Below are 18,335 nucleotides of genomic sequence, written 5' to 3'. Positions count from 1 at the left end.
TTGGATGAATTAGGGCTGCAACTTTATTTTACTTGTTCCAACTCAGGATGCTGGAGAAATCTGAGACAGACTAAAATGAGCTTGGATTTTTAAGAATCCAACCTGCAGAATCCACAGAATCCCTCAGGGAGTGCGGAGTCTGTGGACTTTCATTTTTTTTTTTGCTTTCCCCCAAATTATGCATATTTATTTGTAGGAAAATGTTATGGTAGCCTTTACTCTGGCAAGATTAAATGTTCTTCCTTTGGCGGATTGGCTGGGTCAGCATAAAGGGATTCTGAAGAAGGACAGAGTATGTGGGTGCAATTCTGCATCAGTTGAAGATATTATCCATGTAGTTCTAGAATGCTCTATCTATAATGATCTTGGAGCCAAATATAGTCAGCCGTAGTTAAAATCGTTGAAGGGAAGATAATCTCTTGCAAAGGTTTGCTTTCTATTGTCTAATGCTGACAAATATATATACTTCAGAACATCTAAATGTCTTGTCGATGTTTTACAGATGCATGTTATAAAGCTTGAAGGCTGTAAGGAAAATATTCAATTTTTGAGGGTCTATTAGTAGAGTTTTAAATTGTATAATGATCTCTCCCCCCACACACATACACCTGTAATTGAGTATAATGGGAAATTGCTAAGATACAATGAACTCGTTTGGTTTGGCTTGGCTTGGTTCTTAGGAAAATACATTTCTGAAGAGGAAAAGTGGAACGGAATGGGGGACAATACTCTAAATGTTACGTACTAAGGCAAATTATGTAAATTGTTGTGAACCCTCTTGTGTAATTCTTTGCATATTTTTCCGCAAGGTGGAAAATAATTTGAATCCATCCGTGAGTGGATGACAGAACAAAAAGTGCCTGACGATCCACGAAACACAGACAGAGTGGATTTTACACAGTCCGTACAGGCCTAATTACAATGTGCTCCACAGCAAGACCAACTACCATGTAGTGATTCCAGTGAGGAAATTCCACTTACAGAAGCTGATTGTGCTGGCACTTGAATCTTTCAGACAACATTTCCCTCTGCACCTAAGGGCAGCATGCTAGCTCAGGGGACAGGGCAGACCTGGCACTTGGGATTGATGGAAGACAGTTTTGCTTTCCCTTGCATGTGGATTTTTAAACTCTTATTATTTCCATCCCATATATGAAGAAGTTTGCAAATTCTGATAAATCCAACAATGGACTGAAATGAAATTTTCACCTATCCGCACTGGCCAAATTCAATAGGTTGAACTATTCTCAGCACAGAGATGACTGTCTTCTGCTTGCCTGCCCTTTAGCTGTTAAAGATGAGAAGCCCATGGGGGGGGGGAAGAGGACGTGGAGCTAATTCAGTACCACCAACATGGCGGAATACAAGGAATTGTCTGTGTGGGATTTATCAGTGTTATTCAATAGTGTTGAGTCTGCTCAACTAGGGATGTACGGACTCTGTAAAATCCGCTACGTCTGTGTTTCACGGATTGTCAGGAGCCTTTCATTCCATCATCTGCCCTCAGTCAGATGCAAATATTTCATGAGGAAAAATACGCAAATAATTACATAAATATTTACATAAGTAATTACATAATTTACCTCAGCACGTAACATTTAGCATATTGTTCCCCATTCCATTCCACATTTCCTCAGCAGAAACTTATGCATTTTCCTATGAATTCGTATGCATACATTTCAGAAAAGGAAAAAAAATAAAATCATCTGAAAATCCATGGAGTCCACACAACTTGAGAGGGATGCTCTGCAGCAGATCCTGCAGGTCATACTCTTAGAAATCCAAGCTCATTTTTTCCCTGAATTTCTCCAGCATCCCTTGCTCCAGCCAGGATTTTGGAGACTGTTTGGGCCCCAAAGCATTTCCTTTCCCTACTCCTAGGTCCTGATGAACCAGCAGACCAGTCACATGAATGCCTGTTCACATACTTGGTGCATCTGAGAGCTCACCCATGACTCATGCCTATATGTGCTACCCACACTGCCCAGCTCCATTTTATAACCAGCCTAAACTGTTGGGAGAAAAAAAAACACATACCTGAACAGCACAGAAAACGAGGGGGGAAATTTCAATGCAGATCATTGATCAGGAAGCCAAGCGCTCCTTCTTTTTTTTTTAATGGTCCAGAAGCCAGTTTTAAAAGGTGGTTAGACAAAATCATGGAAGATAAGGCTTTCAATGCCTACTAGTCTTTCTATTACCTCCATAATCAGAAGCAGTTGCTAGGGGACCTCTGTGCTATTGCATTCATGCCCTGCTTCCCCAAAGCATCTTACTGGCCATTGTGGAGCAGAATGTTGGGCTACATAGGCTTTTGGTCTAATCCAGTATAGCTCTTTTGATTGTCTTATGTTAACATATGCCATAGCTGGAGAACAAATTGAAATTCTACTGATCTACTAGGCTGAGGGAAAAGCATGGATGAATCAATGACTTATCATTGTTCTCAATTCAGATCAGACCGCAATAAAAAGAAAAAGATAAGAAAAGCAACAAGAGATTGTTGGGGTAGGGGGAGTCTGAGCCAGTTCAAAGTTGGCAGTCCAATTATGTTCTGTCTTGCAGGCACTCAGTGGGTGCAGAGTGAGAGTGTGAAGAAGAGTGCTAATCTCTTGTGAACCCCTTCTGATCAGGGAAATAATTATCGAAATCCTTGGGTGTTCCAGCACTGGAGTTCAAACAAAATGGTCCATCAGCTCAAGCAACTGTAGTACATATTAAGTGGTTTGATATTATAAAGAGAAGAACTAGGCAAAACCAAACCAAATGGCATCCAAAAGGCCAGGGATGGGGGGGGGGGCTACCTTTAAGCAGAGTGAGGTAGTCACCTCAGACAGCATGTGCTCAATGGTGTGGAGGGGGTATTGGTGGCCCCCTAGCAATACTCCTCTGTTGAAGGACAGAGCTGTGTGTTCCACATAGGAATGAGTTAGAATTTCATTCAGCACTTTTTTGGGGTGGGGGTGGGCTGAACCACTCCAGCTGGTGGTAGGGATGCACCAACCTCCCACTGTCCAGTCTGGGGGGGGGGTGTCTGTGGAGGGGCAATTTGGGCTGCTTAGGGCTCCACAGAATCCTCTGGATTCCAACTCCGTCCACTGGAGTTGGCGGAGTGGCTCTCCGGCTCCCTATAAGACACGATACGCCAAAAATACAGCTGTAAATGGTGTACCGCATGGCTGTAAAGCACTGACTTTGAAAGTGAGTGCTTTACAGCCATACAGTAGGCCATTTATAGCTGAAATTTTCCTGCAATACGCTAATGGCAGTGGCCATTAGCATACCTAATCTTATAGGGAGCTGGAGAGCTGCCCTGCGAGAACTCCTCCATTCCTGGAGGTAAGTGTAGCCACTCTGCCATGGACTCCAGCGGTCGGATTCTTTGGAATCCAGCCTCACTTGAGTCCATGGCAGAATTCTCCAGCATCCCTAGCTGGCAGATGTTGGACCAGAATCTGAGTGGTTGAGCCAGTGAAAGCTTCTCAAGCTCCACTCTCAAAACAGATTCCTCCAGCATCCCATTCAAATTAGTGTCCATGTTTGAAATAGAGGTGTTGATTTCTTTTCTTTTCTTTTCTTTTCTTTTCTTCTTATTAATAGTTTTGTCAATGATTATTCTGAATGGATGCATTTTATGTCATGTTCTTTCTTTGCTTGCTTGCTTGCTTGCTTTCTCCCACCATCCCCTTCCATTGCTGTCCTGTCCCCTTTCTCCTTTTCATTCCCCCCCAATTTTTGCAAAGTATTTGCAAATTAAAATAAATAAACAATATCATGAAAATGGTTGCCCCCCCCACCTCAAATATGCAGTTTGATGAAAATATGATGAATCTCTGTTTTCATGGGCCAAGTTGGATTTCCCCTCCCATCAAGCTCTCATTGGTTTGGAGGGATGTCAAAACATTTTTTTTTAAAGTTCATTTATTTATACCCCGCCTTTCTTCCATCATGGAATCCAAGGTGGCTACATGTGGTTCCCAGGTGGTCTCCCCTTCAAGCACTGACCAGACCCAGACCTGCTTAGCTTCAGCAAGGTGGCTGCCTCATGTGCCTTCAGACTATGTCCTGGGATATATGTTGCCTTTTCTCCATCTATTCTGCAGTGTAGATGAGGACAAGTAGTTGAAGGGATGCATGCAAAGCAAAATTAAATAGGTCACAACAACTGCCAGGAATAATGTGGGTTGCGAGTTAAAAAGAAAGGGGGGAGAGAGAGAGAGAAAGAGAGAGAGGGAGGGAGAGAGAGAGAGGGAAGAGAGGGGGGAGAGAGAGGGAGGGAGGGAGAGAGGGAGGGAGAGAGAGAGGAAAAGAGAGATGGAGGGAGAGAGGGAGGGGGGAGGGAGAGAGAGGGAGAAGTTAACGTAAGTTGCATTGCTGAGCACTCTTGTCTCTGAGGCATAAATGGGACAGTGACAGTTAGGGGTGGGTGGATCAGTCTATTTCTAGACCATGTTACTTTTGCATATGCTCATTCCCAAGTTGTTCCACCCTGTTTCCTTATTGGCCAGCATTTTTAAAAAATCCACATGAAAATCTGTATTTAAATACATATTTTTGAATGTTCATTCCCAGAAAATATGCAGTTCCAAATGTATTTTCTTTTGAACGACACATCTCTAAACTAAACTACACATTTTGAATGGCATCATAAAATTCAGAGGAGTGCAAAACCCAAACTATGTTTTGATCTGGGCATTAGTCTGGGAGAGGAGCGAATCAGGTCATCCATATCAGAGTTCACAATATGATTCAGTTCCACAACCATCCTCAGTGATGGTGTTCTTATTGCATGGCCTTTCTGGCTTAATGGACTCACCTCCGTTCAGGGCTGTTGGTCGCTTGCTGAGCAACGGCCACCACCCATGCCAGCTGGCTATGCCATGTGAGCCCCTTGATGGCTCGGCAAGCTACTGACAAGCAGGGATGCTGGAGAAATTCGAGACAGACTGAAATGAGCTCAGATTTCATAGAATACTAAAACAGTGGGGTTGGAAGGGGCCTATAAAACTATTGAGTCCAACCCCCTGCTCAGTGCAGGGATCCAAGTCAGAGCATCCCTGACAGGTGGCTGTCCAGCCTCATCTTGAATGCCCCCAGTATGGGAGAGCTGACTACCTCCCTAGGTAATTGGTTCCATTGTTGTATTGCTGTAACAGTCAGGAGGTTTTTCCTGACATTCAGCCGGAATCTGGCTTCCTGTCACTTGAGCCCATGATTCCATGTCCTGCACTCTGGGATGATTGAGAAGAGATCCTGGCCTTCCTCTTTGTGACAATCTTTCAAGTTCTTGAAGAGCACTATCCTATCTCCCCTCAGTCTTCTCTTCTCCAGGCTAAACATGACCAGTTCTTTCAGTCTTTCCTCCTCATAGGGCTTTGTTTCCAGTCCCCTGATCATTTTTGTTGCCCACCTCTTACCCTTTTCCAGTTTGTCTTTATCCTTCTTAAAGTGTGGTGCCCAGAATGGGACACAGTACTCCAGATGAGGGAACTAGTTGTTGTTCAGTCATTCAGTTGTGTCCGACTCTCCGTGACCCCATGGACAATAGCACGCCAGGCCTTCCTGTCCTGAGGGAACTAGTACTTCATGTGATTTGGAAGCTATACTTCTATTAATGCAGCCCAAAATAGCATGTGCCTTTTTTGCAGCCACATCCCATTGCTGGCTCATATTCAGCTTGTGATCTACCACAATTCCAAGATCCTTCTGACTTGCAGTATTGTTGAGCCAAGTATTGCCCATCTTGTAACTGTGCATTTCCAAGCATCTGACCTGCAGAATCTGCTGCAGAGTGATCTTCTCAGGCCACACAGAGTCCATGGGCTTCTGGATGTTTTGTTGTTCTTGTTGTTGTTGTCATTTTGTTTCTACATTCCTGAAATTTACAGATATTTACTTGTAGGAAAATACTCAAGTTTCTCTAAGGACAAGTTGAATGGAAAGGGAGACACTACTCTTAATGTTATGTACAAAGTAAATTATGTCAATTGTTAAGGGACCTCTCACGTAATTATTTGTGTATCCCTATGTCAAACACATGTTTTTGACATAAGGGCTATTTGCATTGCCCTTATTTTCACCGTAGTCTATGTAAAGATTTACGTACACTACAGCGACCAAATAAGGAACGCGAATGGCGGCTCCCTATGGGGGCTGCCATTTGCGTACGTGCTTTTTTTTTTTTTTAAAGTCACCCGTGATAGGCTACGTGACGATTAACGTAGCCTATCACGGCTGACTTTGCAGATCTAACCGTGATAGGCTACGTTAATCGTCACGTAGCCTATCACGGGGGCGTTGTTTTAAAAAAACTTTTTATTTCGCGGCCGGGCAAGGTGAGGCGCCTCCTCCCCGGCCTGAATTTCGGCTGGGCGAGGCGGGAAGCCTCCCCCACGGCCTGAACTTCGGGGGGAGCAGCGAAGCGCCTCCCCCCCACCACGAAGCAAGCTGCGAGACCAGGTAAGTGGCTTTCGTGCACTCCTACTCCCACCATCCCAACAAGAGCTGAGGATGTTGTGAGTTGTTGTCCAACATATCTAGACAGTTGGGGAAGGCTGGTGTATTTCTTTCTTAGGCTGAAATTGTACTCGTTTGTCCAAAATAACTCAAGAGCTCAAATGGCTCAATTAAACAATGTGCAAACCCATATTCTTAGTACAAAGAGTGTGCACAATTTTGCATTGGAATATATCAATTTTACTTTAGGATTCAACCAAAAACAGAGTCACTATCTTATTGCCCACAGTAACCAATTGTTGACTGAATAATACCACCTAGCATTTATTAGGCTGTCATAGCCTGGGCCCTGTGTTTGGTCCAGAAGGTGCAAACTGGGTAAATCCTGATCAAAACCAAACTGAAATGGATTTCTCAGACAGTCACGTACTTAATTGTAAGCCATGGATCTGTGTTCCGTGCAGGTCTTAACCCATTATTGACATTATATTAATGTTCAACCATGACAGCAGACTTATTTTGGGCCTGATGCAGTCTGGATTGTTGTTGTTCTTATTGTTATTGAATTTTTACCACTCTTATGACCAGTGGCTGATTTACACACCCTCCCTAGCTGCTGAAGGACAGTTCAGTTCTGAGACCTTGACTGGATCACATCAACATGGCAACACCTGATAGAGCTAGGGAAAAAAAGGTGGGGGGACAAACAGTAGAAGATAAGATTCGAGAAACATCTTTTCCAGTCGCCAGTAGATTGACACAGGAGATGACCTTTCGCGAAAAAATTCTGCAGACTTTTTTCTCTATTAAGCATGAAGATATATGTTATTCTTAGTAAATAGGCAGGTTTTATATGTTTTTTATAAGAATGTTATACATGCATAAGCCCCTGTGGCAATTTGTATTTTAGGAATGTTTTAATTATCCATGTTGTCCTATTTGTAATTTTTATTACCATTAATGTTAACAGCGCCTTGAAGAAGGCCTAAAAATAAGAAAAAAAGCTGAAATGTGTTGGGCATCCCACAATATAGATAGATGATAGATAGATACAGTGGATAGATAGATAGATAGATAGATAGATAGATAGATAGATAGATGATAGATAGATTCCCGAGAACCTGTTTCTCTTCTTTGCGATTTACTTTGGATGCTCACCTCCTTCTGTTTTCTTGTTAGTATTATCCAATGTATCTCATGGATTCTAAAACAATTCCATTATTTTGAGGTAATTCACTCCGAAGGTTGGACGTGTCCCAGTGATTTATTTTTAAAGCTGTGTCCACGCCACTTGTGTGATGCGTGCCAATGAAGATGGAAATGTCACCAAGATAGTAAAAGATTATTTCAAGATCTCTCCGCTGCTGAGGTGAGAGTCTGCTGGTAAAAGTTTGTTTGCACAACTCAGAAAATGTCAACCAAGTTGAAAGCTACTTGAAATATTCACCGTTTATGCAGTGGGAACTAATGATCAGCAGCTTGGCTGGGCATTGGATTCATAGAAGCCTCGAGTGACCCCCTCATGTAATAAAATTAGGGTTGTGTTGAAATCTCCCACTTTGGTGACTGCATTCAGAAGCAAGTTCGCAACTACTGTCCGGTCAGGTTCAGGGATGTCTTGGGCATCTGGGCGAGGCTCTAAGCCCAGTGAGAAATCTCTGGTTCGGCCCCCCAGACAGCAGTCCATGAATCCCCCTGCTTGCACAGGCAAGCACGCAACCTCCCACTTCCTCACTGAGCCTCTATTTTGCTTAAAAATGGTGGGTTGTCCTTGTTTGTAACATCCATCTGCACAAATGGTGGCCATGAAGGGGTCATGTACGGAAGATTATGAAATGAATGGACCCAGTTCAGTGCATGTCTCAGTGTGTGGCTCAGGACGCAGAGCAGCGAACAGAGGCAGATAGACGGTGGGCAGGTGGTGAGTGGTGCATGACCCCGACCCCAGTAAGTTCACCCATCCATAGTCAGAGGAACACTCCTTAAATGTCAGCACTGCACATCACTCCTTGCTCCAAGAATGACTCTTGCGTGCTATTACCTTTGGAGGGATGCTAGGTTCCCAGACACAAAGTCAAGGTCTTTTCGCTTTTTGGCTAAGGTCAGATGTAGACTGCATTCATAGGTAAGGATGGAGTGGGCGCCCGTTTCGGTCTGTCGGACCTCTGTCTCCCGTGCCCGCCCTGCTCCACCTGCTGAGTCCTCCCCCCCCCGCTCGCAAGTCCCCAGACCACTGTCCCGTGTTCGGTAAGCACCCCACAAATAGACTTATATGCAAAAAATGCAGTGAATTGCCTATATACTCTAGTTTAACAGCACTATGTTGCATATAAGTCTATGGGCTTGGGCTGCCGATCGCCATGTTTTTTTTAAAACATGGAGATCGGGACAGAGGCTGATGGGCCTGGGTAAGTTAGAGGCTGCTTACCGAGCACGGAGGGGGGCTCGAGTGCAGCCTGGAACCCCAGGGAGTGAGGGAAGGGGCTGGAGAGGCACCCAGAGAACCTGGACAGGACGGTGCTCATCCATCCCTATAGGTGTAGAAATGGGGGCAGTGGAGGCTGGTGGCTATGATTGTGGTGGGGCCGTGAATTCATTCTGGGTTTTAGTCAGAACCAGCCAGAACCCTGAAGGAGCTATCCAAGGTGCTGAATGATAGTTCTTTTAGAGTTCTGGCTGGTTCTGACTAAAACCCAGAATGGATTCACAGTCCCATTGAAATTGGAGCAACCAGCCGCCACTGAATGGGGGGGGCATTTGGGCTTTAGTGGGCACAAATGGTGAGGGGGTAAAATTCACATTATTATTGAGGGGGTTAGTGGGCAAAAATGGTGAGGGGGGGTTAGGGGTGGACGAAAGTCACTTACCTTTTCTCGCAGCTTGTTCGCGGTGGGGGGGAGCGCTTCGCTGCTCCCCCCGTGAAGTTCAGGCTGGGGGGGAGGCTTCCCGCCTCGCCCGGCCGAAATTCAGGCCGGGGGGGAGGCTTGCCGCTGCGCCCGGCCGCGAACGCGAAAATTAAAAAAAAAAAAAAACACGCCCCCTGATAGGCTACATGACGATTCACGTAGCCTATCACGGCTAGATCTGCAAAGTCAGCCGTGATAGGCTACGTGAATCGTCACATAGCCTATCACAGGTGACTTAAAAAAAAAAAAAAGCGCGTACGGATAATGGCGGCCCCCATAGGGAGCCGCCATTCGTGTTCCTTATTTAGTCGCTGTAGTCTACGTAAACATTTACGTAGACTACAGCGACCAAATAAGGAACGGGAATGGTGGCTCCCTATGGGGGCCGCCATTATCCGTACATACTTTTTTTTTTTTTTTTTTAAGTCACCCGTGATAGGCTATGTGACGATTGACGTAGCCTATCACGGCTGACTTTGCAAATCTAGCCGTGATAGGCTACGTGAATCGTCACGTACCCTATCAGGGGACTTTTTTTTTTCTTTTATTGCAATGGTGGTGGTGGCAGCTGGTCGAAAGACCGGCTGCCGCTCCCGCCCCGCTCGAACACCCGACGAACTGCCAGCCGGACCCGCTGCCAGGAGGGACATTCAGGGAAAGTAAGTCCCGTCCCGGGGGGGGGTGCGGGGTGCGGGGGGGTGCAGAGGATTTCTCCCCGAAACTTGTTCGGGGGGCCGAACACGTTGGCGCTCGGCCCCCCGAAGTTTCGGGGAGAAATTCTCCGCCATCCCTAGGAGGGTAAGGTTCACATCATTATCAGTGCTCCTGCTGTGTAGATCCTTATTGGCAGGCCCCAATTATTTATTTTACACATAAGGGTATTAGAATGGTGCTTTGTGATGACATAACATGGCCACTTTGAGAGCTTTTAATAATAATAATAATAATAATAATAATAATGATGATGATGATGACGACGACGACGATGATGGTGGTGGTGGTCCCTGGTCTTCTGGAGGATCAGTGATGATCATGTGGTGAGTTTCCCCCCCCCCCACGCACACACTGCAATTTCTTACCCCTCACCCTCAAACATTTTTGTGGGTGTTGGCATTTGCACAACTTAGTGAGGAATGAGACTGGAACACTTGACTCTTCATTGGGCAAAGGTCACTATGGCATAAGACTAGGAATGCCTGTCATTGTGGAGTCCAGCTCTTTTGGGTCTCGACAAACTCCTGAGTCCCTGACTCGGTCACATTTGCTGGGTAAGCCGTGGAACTTTTCCTGAAATCTGGGAACTTTTTTTTTTTTTTAACGTACGTAAATAGAAATGTACACAAATTGCTGGGCGTAAATAGAAATGTGCACAAGATGGGGCACCTCCTCATTATGCTTTTGCAGTAAGGGACTATCTTGACAACACCTTCCCACAGCATTGGATCGGATGACGTGGCACAATTTGCACAAATTTTGGCCACACATTTACATAAATTGCTGCCACAATTTTGGCAAGTTATGAAAATTATGGCCAATATTTTGTAAATCACTCAAGTCGCACCCCACAATTTGTGGACATTTCTATTTACACACACACACACACACACACACCAGGTGGCCCCAAAGTAGGTATACAGTTGTTTAGAATGTTGATGGAAGAGGGAGAGAATGTGTGAGTAGAAGATGTGTGGGTGGAGTCAGAATGACAGTTGGGAAGAGTGAGTGACAGGGAGTGGCAGTTAAATCAGTTAAGTGTAGAGAGTGAGGGGAGTGAGGCCCTTAAGTAGGTATGCAGTTGTTTAGTTGTTTAGTATTTTTTTTTTTACTGATATTGTGAATGATGGCAGCGAACTTGAGTCAAGAACAAAGAAAGTGGATTCCAAAGCAGGACTGGAAGACTGAAAATGCCGAGTGGGTGTGCACAGCATGGCAAGAAGCATCCGACACTCCTACACCAAAATGTCTGACAATTTATCGTCTTAGAGATAAATTTGAAGCAATAGTGCAGTGGCTAATGCACCAAAATCTGGACGTCCTAGGATGTCTATGACAGAGGAAAATGAGATGAGAGTCACTCTGACGTTTGTGAACAGTCCGAAAAAGTCCACACGACATGCATCTAAGTAGCTATCCATACCTAGAACGTCCTTGCAACGCTTAATGTGTAAATTGAAATTGAAGCCATACCGTCCAAGACTGTTACATGGTATTCTGGAGGACAACCCAGACCATCGGTTGCAATTCTGTGAGATGATGTGTAACTAAATCTCTAACGAACCAAACCTCCTTGATAAGATCAGCTTGTAAGATGAGGCTTCTTTCAAGTTGTCAGGCTGCATGAACAGGCATAACTTTGTGTATTGGGCAGATGAAAATCCTCATTTGACTATCACATCTCAACTGAACGAGCCAGGTGTCATAGTGTGGGGTGCACTGTCCAGCAAAGGTTTTCTTCAATTCAACTGTGGATAGTAACAATTACCTAAACATGTTACTCGACGTGGTAGTGCCACAACTCAGAACCAGGGCTAACTTCGCTGAACTGCTCTTCCAACAAGATGGGGCACCTCCTCATTATGCTTTTGCAGTAAGGGACTATCTTGACAACACCTTCCCACAGCATTGGATCGGATGACGTGGCAGCATTGATTGAATGGCCACCACATTTACCCGACTTAATACCAATGGACTTCTTTTCAGGGGCCGTAGTAAAGAATAAGGTTTTTGAGAGGAATCCCCGGACAGTGGACGAATTAAAAGAGTTCATCTCAGAAGCATTTACGGACATTGATGAGGACCGGAATTTGTGTCGTACTGTGTGTCACAGTTTTCTGGACAGGTTCAAGGAATGTTGCAACATCGATGGGGTACATTTTGAACACTTATGAGACTAAACAGCGTTAAACAAATGTAAATGTAATAAACAATGTAATACAATGCAAATAAACTATACTGTATACCTACTTTTGGGCCACTCTGTATACACCCAGAAATATCTGCAAGCTGGCCCAACTAGGGATGTACGAAAGTCACTTACCTTTTCGCAGGGGTGATTCGCGGTGGGGGGGAGGCACTTCGCTTCTCCCCCTGAAGTTCAGGCGAGGGGGGGGAGGCGTCCCACCTCGCCCGGCCGAAATGCAGGCCGAGGGGGGAGGCGCCCTGCCTCACCCGGCCGAAATTCAGGCTGGGGAGAAGCGCCCCATCTCCCCAGCCGCGAAAGAAAAAGTAAAAAAACCACAAAACCCCGTGATAGGCTACGTAACGATTAACATAGCCTATCATGGCTAGATTTCCAAAGTCAGCCGTGATAGGCTACGTTAATCGTCACGTAGCCTATCACGGGTGACTTTGGGGAAAAAAAAGCGCGTATGCAAATGGCGGTGGCCCATGGGCGCCGCCATTTGCGTTCCTTCTTTTGGCACGTCTAGTCTACGTAAAGATTTACATAGACTACGGCGAAAATAAGGGGAACGCTATTTGCGTTGCCCTTATTTTCGCTCTAGTCTACATAAATCTTTACGTATACTAGACGTGCCAAAATGAGGAATGCAAATGGCAGCGCCCATGGGCCGCCACCATTTCCGTAGGCGCTTTTTTTTTTTTTCCCCAAAGTCACCTGTGATAGGCTACGTGACGATTTACGTAGCCTATCACGGCTGACTTTGGAAATCTAGCCGTGATAGGCTACGTAAATCGTCACGTAGCCTATCACGGGTGTGTGTTTTTTATTTTTTTTTTAATTTTATTTTATAATGGCGGCGGTGGCAGCCGGTCGGGAGACCGGCCGCCGCCCCCGCCCCCGCCGAAACGCCACCGAAACGCCGCAGGGACCCGCCGCCGTGAGGGACATTCACTGAAGGTAAGTCCCATCCCAGGGAGGGCGGGGGGCTGGCAGAGAATTTCCCCAACACTTTCGGGGGGCCAAATGCCTCGGCGCTTGGCCTCCCAAAGATTCATGGAGAAATTCTCCGCCATCCCTAGGCCCAACTGAAATCAGATCGTGGGAAGTGATCCAAAGTCTGGGAGGCCAAACTGACAAAAGCTCATTGAACTCTACGCCCTGAATGGATAGGGATGTCAGAGAATTCTGCCATGGATCTTGGTGAGGCCAAATGCCAGTGCATTTGGCCTCCCGAAATCCATGGCAGAACAAAGCCCCTGCCCCGCCCCACCCCACAAAAGGTGCGTGAAATGGAGCACTTACCTGGTGCCATCTGCGCTGACTTGCAAATGGTGGCCATGCTGTGACCGCCATTCGCTTCCTCATCATAGCTGCGATAGGGATGGGGGAGAATTTCTCCTCGAAACTTCAGGGGGCCGAGTGCCAACGTATTCGGCCCCCCGAAGTAGTTTTGGGGAGAAATTCTCCACCCCCCTGCCCCCCGCACCCCCCGGGATGGGACTTACCTTTCCTGAATGTCACTCCCAGTGGCGGGTCGCAGTGGCGGTTCAGCAGGGCTTCGACAGGGGCAGGGGCGGCAGCCGGTCTTTCGACCGGCTGCCGCCACCGCCATTCCAAGAAAAGTAAAAAAAAAAAAATGCCCCCGTGATAGGCTACGTAGGGGTGGACGAAGGTCCCTTACCTGTTGTCGAAGGACGTTCACGGTGGGGGGGAGGCGCTTCGCTGCTCCCCCCGTGAAGTTCAGGCCGGGGGGGGAGGCTTCCCGCCTTGCCCCGGCCGAAATTCAGGCCGGGGGGGAGGCTTCCCGCCTCGCCCCAGCTGAAATTCAGGCCAGGGAGGAGGCTTCCCGCCTCGCCCGGCCGCGGACGCGAAAGGTTATTTTTTTTTAAAAAAAAACGCCCCCTGATAGGCTACGTGATGATTCACATAGCCTATCACGGCTAGATCTGCAAAATCAGCTGTGATAGGCTACATCAATCGTCACGTAGCCTATCACGGGTGACTTAAAAAAAAAAAAAAGCGCGTACGCTAATGGCGGCCCCCATAGGGAGCCGCCATTCCCCTTCCTTATTTGGTTGCTGTAGTCTACGTAAACATTTACGTAGACTACAGCGACCAAATAAGGAACGGGAATGGCGGCTCCCTATGGGGGCCGCCATTATCCGTACGCGCTTTTTTTTTTTTTTTAAGTCACCCGTGATAGGCTACGTGACGATTGACGTAGCCTATCATGGCTGACTTTGCAAATCTAGCCATGATAGGCTACGTGAATCATCACGTAGCCTATCAGGGGGCATTTTTTTTTTCTTTGATTGCAATGGTGGCGGCGGCAGCCAGTCGAAAGACCGGCTGCCGCTCCCGCCCCACTCGAACACCCGCTGAACCGCCGGCCGGACCCGCCACCGGGAGGGACATTGGGTGAAGGTAAGTCCCGTCCAGGGGGGGGTGCGGGGTGCGGGGGCGGTTCGGAGGATTTCTCCCCGAAACGTGTTCGGGAGGCCGAACACGTTGGCGCTCGGCCCCCCAAAGTTTCGGGGAGAAATTCTCCGCTATCCCTAAGGCTACGTGACAATTAACGTAGCCTATCACGGCTAGATTTGCAAAGTCAGCCGTGATAGGCTACGTAAATCTTCACGTAGCCTATCACGGGGGAGTTTTTTTTTAACTTTTTATTTCGCGGCCGGGCGAGGCGAAGCACCTCCTCCCTGGCCTGAATTTCGGCCGGGCGAGGTGGGAAGCCTCCCCCCCAGCCTGAATTTCAGCCGGGCAAGGAGGGAAGCCTCCCCCCCGGCCTGAACTTCGGGGGGAGCAGTGAAGCGCCTCCCCCCCACCGCGAAGGAAGCTGCGAGACCAGGTAAGTGACTTTTGTGCACCCCTAGTGATAGGCTACGTAAATAATTACGTAGCCTATCACGGCTAATGCAGGGACACCATTTGCATCCCTGCGGAGGCCGTGATAGGCTACGTAAGTATTTACCTAACCTATCACAGCAAGCTAAAAAACAACAACAGCGTACACAAATGGCGGCGGCTACGGAGACTGCCATTTGTGTTCCCTTTTTTTTTGCTGTTTTAGCCTACGTAAATATTTATGTAAGCTGTTACGGTGAAAAAAAGGGGAACGCAAATAGCGTAGTGGGCGCTATTTGCATTCCTTCCCCCCCCCCCCCGCTGTAATAGCTTACGTAAAAATTTATGTAGGCTAAAATGGCAAAAAAAAGGAACCCAAATGGCGGCCGCTGTAGCCACCACCATTTGTGTATGCTGTTTTGTTTTTTTTGCCTGCAGGCTGCCCAGAGGCCAGATATCTGGGTGCACGTGGCCCCGGCCAGCGGCTCCGCAACATCTCTGCGGAGCAGAGCCGGCCGGGTTAGGATTTCAGGGGGAGATGAGGAGCGTCTCCTTCCCACCGCGCATCACCCCGTCGAAAAGGTAAGTGACTTTCGTACATCCCTATGGATGGATTCCACTGACATCCCTACATAAGACCTATTCAGATTTCCACTTTCCACATGAGGTGGGAAGATTTCTTGACAAGATTTCTTAACTGGGCATATATATTGAAACTTCCTTTTAGAAATAAGCTTGATTTCTTTTGCATTTTGGAGGGAAAGGAGTTCAAAAGAAAACAGGACAACTGAAGACTTGTAAGGTTAGTCCCCTATCCAGCTTTTTTAGGTAATTGCTTAGCAGCAGAACGTTAAAATACAGCAATCACCCTTAATAATTGTGACTCCTCTACATTTACGAGATGTACAAATCTGAACCCTGAAGGGTTGTCTCCAAAGAATAACCTTTATTTGCTTGATTGCTTCTGTTCAGTTAATTCTGCCTAATTACTATTTTCTTCCTATTAAATCCTAATTACATACAGTATTGTCATTATAAAGTGTAATGTCTCCCAGAGAAACATGTCAGTTGTGCAGGCAATATTGCCATAGGTCTCACTTACTTCATTAAACTAGGGATCAGCAGCACTGCATTTTATTTTAGAAAATAAAAACAAAAAAACAAAAACAGAACTCCTCTGAATTGGGTTTTGCATCCAGATGCACCCTTCTCCCACAATGCATATATGTGCATATCTTATGGCAAATAGCGTTGCCCTTATTTTCGCCGTAGTCTACGTAAACATTGACGTAGACGACAGCGACCAAGTAAGGAACGGGAATGGCGGCTCCCTATGGGGGCCGCCATTATCCGTACACACTTTTTTTTTTTTAAGTCACCTGTGATAGGCTACGTGACGATTGACGTAGCCTATCACGGCTGACTTTGCAAATCTAGCCGTGATAGGCTACGTGAATCGTCACGTAGCCTATCAGGGGACTTTTTTTTTTCTTTCATTGCAATGGCGGGGGCGGCAGCCGGTCGAAAGACCGGCTGCCGCTCCCGCCCCGCTCGAACACCCGACGAACCGCCAGCCGGACCCGCCGCCGGGAGGGACATTCAGGGAAGGTAAGTCCAGTCCCGGGGGGGGTGCGGGGTGCGGGGGGGTGAGGAGGATTTCTCCCCGAAACTTGTTCGGGGGGCCGAACACGTTGGCGCTCGGCCCCCCCGAAGTTTCGGGGAGAAATTCTCCGCCATCCCTACCGCCGTGCATGCAAGCTGAGCAGGACTACTGATACTGAGAGACAGAGAGACACGCAACTTCTGATGTCTTCCTTTTGGTGTGCGATTGCAATTTCTTATTTCTAGAGTTTGCCCGTTCTCGCTCAGTGTCTGAATTTGTGATCAGGGCGATTATCTATTTGAATAATCAGATCACCACCCCATGAACTGTGTCATCTGCATTAGCCAGCATCCATTCTTTTCTGCTTCCCAGGAAGAGCTGATCAATTTTCCAACATGATGAAACATTCTGGCACATGCACACACACACACACACACACACCATGTTTCACATCCTAATTCATTTTCTGTGCCTGTGATTTAATGCTATGGTTAATGTTTTTGATGTCAGCCTAACTGAGATAGAAAAGTTTAAAAATTCATAGCTGACCTTTAGCTGACATGTTTAGGTTTTGTGAGAAGGAGCGCCCCTCATGGCGCATACTTATCTATTGCTTCCCCACACACACACCGCCCTGAAAACAAGAGGAAAGGGGGCAGTGGGGGAGGAGGAGGAGGAGGGGGGAGGAGGAGGAGGAGATGATGATGAAGAAGAAGAAGAAGAAGAAGAGGAAGAGGAAGAGGAAGAGGAAGAAGAAAGCACACATGCTTTTAAACCACAGGATTTTTTTATGGAGACATAGTGGTTGGGTGGGTGGGTTGAAAGGGAAAAAAGCCGACAAGAAGGAAATATGTTTCTTAAATGTGTTCAGAGCCTCCCCCCCCCCACTCCCGGCAGCCTGCAGCGCTGGGTTTGTTTATTAGGAGATAAGATAGTGAAAAATGTATTTTGCAGAAAGAAAATAGTAAAGCTGGTTCACAGGCAGATAAGAAGCCAAATTTCTATTTTATGCTCAATTGAATGATTCAGTTACATTATCTGAGGAGCAACAGTGAAATAACACCCTTTGGAGACAAGGCTCCAAGGATATGCAAGTCAAGTTCAGCTTGTGGGATGTGGGCCATTCACCTTGTGATGGAGTTGCCAGGCCAACACATGGAGAACTTTGCAGGTCAGGGGAAAGGACAGAAAAGAGGGCAACTTATACAATGAAGGGGTTAGAGCACCTGCCCTATGAGGGATGGCTAAAACATTTGTTGCTTTTTAGTTTAGAAACTAAACTTCTGTCCCTTTACTCTAGGGATGTACAAAACACTTACCTTGCTCCGTGCTGGGCAACCTGCGGTGGGGGGGAGGCGCTCCATCCCTCCTCCTAGAATCCTCCTCGTCCGGCTCTGCTCCACAGAGGCTCCGTGGAGCCACCAGCCAGGGCCGGCTGCAGCTGGAGTTCCAGCTGCGGCCGGGCAGCTGCGGCTGCAAATGGTGGCCACCGTAGTGGCCGCCATTTGCATCCTTGTAGTCAGCTGTGATAGGCTACGTAAGTATTTACGTAGCCTATCATGGCAAAGAGCAGGGACGCAAATGGCGGCCGCTACACCATTTGTGCCCCCGCTCTTTT

This window comes from Heloderma suspectum, chromosome 14, assembly GCF_057233095.1.
Source record: "Heloderma suspectum isolate Gila_16-S chromosome 14, 16-S_ref, whole genome shotgun sequence".
NCBI classification, from domain to species: Eukaryota; Metazoa; Chordata; class Lepidosauria; order Squamata; family Helodermatidae; genus Heloderma; species Heloderma suspectum.
The sequence above is the reverse complement of the archived record's forward strand: the minus strand, read 5'-3'. Positions refer to the sequence as shown.